Here is a 5,032-nt window from a genome sequence, read left to right as displayed (position 1 = left end):
ATGAATCTGCATTTTAACTAGCATCACTGAGGTGAGGTCCTGATGTCAGAGGTTTGTGGGCCATGTCTGGAGAATATCTGATGCCCCAGTGTCTCAGGTTCCTGGATGGCTCCACCCTCTTTCCCACCTCGCCCCTTGGTTTCCATTACCATATAAGGTAATTTCCTTACAGGCACCCCAGGACTCGAGCTGTAAACACAGTTGCTTCCTTCCTGACATCTCTACCTTGACCTTAGACAGACACATTTCTTCTTTGTCTCCAACCTTCCTCTTATTCTAGATTCTCTATGCCAGGCCAGTTTCTAGGGCACAGGACAAGGCTGAGAAGATTCTGCATAAGAGCAGTGACCAGCAGAGAGCACAGTGATGTAGCCTAGGTCGAGTTTTAGAGACTTTTCAGGAAGTCAAACAAAGGAAAGATCATATTTTTATCATTGTCTGATCTGTTGTGGGCAAGTGAGTTTCTACCTTGTGTGCCCAGGAATCCTGGATGTTTATAGTCCTAAGATGAAACTGTGTGAATTACTCCTACTTAATGCTCTCCAGGAAATAAGGCAACTGAAATCAAAGCTTGATGATCAGGCTTCATAGCCATGATACACAACAATACTTCTTATAACTCAATTACTCTAGGTTTCTATGTCAATTTGATTCATATCAGGCTCCCTTAGACCTCCAAGAGGGTCATTAATAAGGAGAAAAACCTTGGAAGTGAACCTGATACATAGATTTTGGAGTTCTCTGATGTCGCTTGACTAGGTACCTTTACACTGATAGGAAGGCCAGTCCCATCCAGCCTTGGAACTTCCCTTAAAGCATATTTACACAGAGCGCTGGATGGATGCTGCCAGGTAGGCCAGACTGCATAAGTGACCTAAGGTCTTGTGAGACAGCCTTGCTACAACATTGCCAGTCTCTAAGGCTCACTGTTCTGGATACCAGGAGTCCCAACTGGAATACTCTCACATGAATGAGGAACTAGGCACAAGCCCTAGATCTTCATGCCCAGAAGCATTAGCAGGTTTTATAAGGTCAGCTTCCCAAAGGAAGGCCGTTGATCATCACTGAAATGGGGAATGCTTTCAGACCCTAAACTTTAAAGCTCTCTATCTAATCCAGCACTGCCTGGCTGAGTTGCCTAGGCTTAGGCACATTAGAGTGGCTATAACAATCACCAGCCCTTCATCTGAGAGACAAGGGCCTTGCTATGGCTCACTGTACTTGGAAGCCCTTCCCAGCTATGCTAAAGCTCCTTTGATCTTTCCTAAATCCTTGCACCTGCAGGGTTTCCTCTGCACACACGTAAAGTTGGATTCAAATTGACTTCACTGAAGTGCATTATAGATTCTGTTTCCAGTTTCACAGTTCCTTGAAAACAAGTTGCTGGTAGGAAAGAATCTGAGATGGAAAGATGGGATCCCTGTATCCATAGAGCTTGCCACCCCAACATAAGTGTTTCCAGTTAATCTCCTCGTGTATTTGATGAGCTCTCTTTAGGCCAAATGATCCTGGGTCCTCCCATAACTCAGGATTAGGAATAAAGTTGTTTAAGATTTGTAAAAGGGACATAGTTCTTTGAACTGCAAAAGGTCAATGGCTAACAATTTATTTTCTTTGGGGCATTGTGGGGCTTCACTTCTGTGCATCCCCTCCACTCCACTGTTTGCTCCACACCCCAAGCTCAGTTGTCTCACTGACGTTCCCCTGGTACTGTCTACTACACAGCCTTACCTCAGCTCCTCTAGACTCCTGCCCCAGGCCTATATTCCTGAAACCCTTTCCAGATGAACCTGATCCCAGATAATACAGGAAGCTGTCACGTTTCTTAGAGCAAGTAGGATGAATCTTAGCCCATCTCTCACTGGACATGTAATTTTGGAGTTCCTCAGCCTCTGATTCTGATTCTCTGATTCAGTCTCTTACCTATGACAAGAGAATCCTAAAATCTTGTAGGGGCTTGGGTAACATGGTGTGAGTAAAGTGCTTAAAGCAGCTCCTTCTTGACTATTCCTGAGAATAGCACATGACTCTAGTTCCCCTCTTGTGCCCTCTCCTAGTAAACTGGCCCTACTTCCTAAGCTATGGGCCTGGAAGGGACCTAATCCTGCCCCAGTCGCCAGTGTAGAGTTATTTTCATCACCCTTTCCTTGCCAGCCTAAGTATTGTTAGGATCCAGACTCCAGTCATCTCTTTGGTTCTCCTGGGGTCTTATGGCCTCTCTCCCCATCACTTCACCCCCTGATCCTATGTCTGATGCTGGAACTATTATATAAACAGAATCTGGTCACAGTGCTCCTTGCTGGGCTTTTCTTGTGCTCCCAACTCCATAGGTAAAATCTCACACCATCATCTGGCTTCTCAGGCCCTACATTCTTGCTCGCTCTAGAAGCTCCATCACAGCCATGTGAGACCCATATACCAGGCTATCTACTCAGGTCAACTCAGCCAGATATCCACTCTATGAAGTCCAGGTTAAGTCTTCCAAAGTAAGTGGGATTGTCCAATTCCTCACTTCTGCACCCACTAGAACCAAATTTGTGACACATTTCTTCACAAAAGAAGTTTTTATAACCAAACCCATGGAGCTGATTCCCAAGGTAAGAGAACATCAGGGCCAGTAAAGCATTTATACTAATGTATCTTCCCCTTGCTCACTTCTCATGGCACAAACCCTGAAGAAACTTGAACAAAATACTTAGAAAAATTAGAATTTGAGTGTTTTAGAAAGAATTAGTAAAAACAAATCACTAGAAAAATTTTGCTTATTGAAGTAACTATGGGGAAAATTTTGTGAAAAAAATTTAAGTATCATTAAATTTTTTGAAAGTTGCCTTCAGCTCACTTTACCTCAATATCTTGAAGTTCTTTTTCCCCATTTTTACACAAAAATTAGGAAGCAGCCAGACATGGTACTATATACTTGTAATCATAGCACTTGGGAGGCTGAGATAGGAAAGTCACAAGTTCCAGATCAGCCAGACCCTGTCTCAAAAAAACTAACCAGAAAATAAGAAGTATAAATGTCTTATGCATGTGGTTAATTTCGGGAAAATAAAGATTTCTAGACATCAAACTCTATTCATGGAAGCCATGGCTAAAATCAAATTATGGATCAGGGAATGGACTTTGGTACTTCAAGTTAAAGTAATAACTTGACATAAAGAGTTGTATAGTTCTAACATAGTAGATACTGACTGATTCAGATTGAGTGGCTGCTATAAAGACCTTCTCTATGGCCACTGGGAAGCGAGGGTCATGCCTATCTGTCTTCCTGCTGAACAGATGCTGCACAAGAAAGATTACACAGCATTGCCAACGAGATGGAGAGCAATCAAGTTTACTGGAACATAAACCCAGCCAGGCCAGGCATAAGCAAGAGAAAGGCACAAATCCCATGTTGAGATATGAATTCTGGAACAGAGGTAGAGGAAGATATCAATTCTGGAATACAGTTAAATGAAAGTCTGAGTTCTACCACATAGATGAGAAGAAATAATCTCTAGAGCAGATATGGAATAAGGTATGCATTCTAGAACAGATTAAGAAGATATGAATTCTAGAGCACAGATGAAAAAGATATAAATTCTGGAGCAGAAGTAATTATGTAAATTTTGAAGAAATAATAGATGAACCTGTACATCGTGCTGGGCTTTGAGCAGTGCCTATCACAAGGTCACTCAAGGTACCTCTGTGACCACAGAAACCTTCTGTGTCACTACCTATTAAAGACAATGTCTTGCAATGTGCAGGATATATTTGTGGCAGAACATATTGAATCCTTGATGAGATTCAGAAGACAGCAGAACCCTCCCCACAGGAACATAAGCCATTCCAATGGCATCTCGTTCAGTCATATAGGAAGTGTGGAGTTAGGATGAGGCTATACTGAGCACTAAAGTCCTAAGCATGGAGCCCTCTTCTCCATAGTTTCTTGTTTTGTTTTGTTTTAGAAAACAGTTACATTTTTTGGTTTAATTATTACATGAATTATCTAGGTCTTTATGTTTTGGGCTTTTTTAATTTTATAGAATTTTTGTGAATTTCGTAAAACCTATTTTTATTGTATTTAGATCCCCTCCCCTATCTGCACCCCCTTCCTACCTCCTACCCAATTTTATGTACTCTAATATATTTATATTTGCATTTATGCATATAGAATCAAATTTGTATCCCCAAATGCTCTTTAGTGTGGATCCATCCACTGGGGCCTGGTTAGCCTACCAAGAGTCACACCTTAAAACAAGACTGACACCCCATCCCAGTCTACTTTCTTACCTACTCTCCCATGTCTATAGTGGGATTTTGTCTGGCTTGAGTTTATGTGAGACTTGTGCATGCTGTCATCATTGCTCTTGAGTTCATATGAGTAACTGCTCAGCTGTCTAGAAAATTCTGTTTCCTTGTGCTCATCCACCACTTCTGGCTCTTACAATCTTTCCAGCCCCTCCTCTGCAATGATCCCCTGAGCCTTGGGAGACAGAAGTTTGATATAAGTGTCCTATTCAGGGATAAGCAGTTTGCAGTCTCTTATTTTCTACATCTTGGCCAGTTGTGGTTCTCTGTGTTAACCACCATCTGCTGCAGTTCTCCATGTTTTTTATCATTTCCTAGAAGTAGTGTCATCTTGTATTCTGTTCCTCACAAATATAGCAAAGCCATACCAAATTACAAGAAAGTTCTGGATGCTTGAATTCTAAAAATATTTCTTTTAATTTTTTTTAATTTACAAAAACTTTATTGAGAATTTCACACATGCATACAAGGTGTTCTGATCAAATCCATGCCCACTCCCTCCCCTCTAACACCTCCCGTATCTCCCCATCACTTTTTTTCTTTTTTCTTTTTTTTTCTTTCATTTATTTAGTTTATGGGGCTTTGGTGCACTCTAACATTCCCTCCACTGAAGAGGTAACCCTAAAATCTTTTAAGGATTAGATACAAACTCCCAAATATTTTTAACTTTTTTGGCCTTTGGAACAGAGTATGTTGCTAACAGGCCCAAAGACATTTTGACTTTTCGCCAAGAAATTGG

Source organism: Nannospalax galili, unplaced genomic scaffold (assembly GCF_000622305.1).
Source record: "Nannospalax galili isolate Female #2095 unplaced genomic scaffold, S.galili_v1.0 scaffold516, whole genome shotgun sequence".
In the NCBI taxonomy this organism is placed as follows: domain Eukaryota; kingdom Metazoa; phylum Chordata; class Mammalia; order Rodentia; family Spalacidae; genus Nannospalax; species Nannospalax galili.
Note: the sequence above shows the minus strand (reverse complement) of the source record.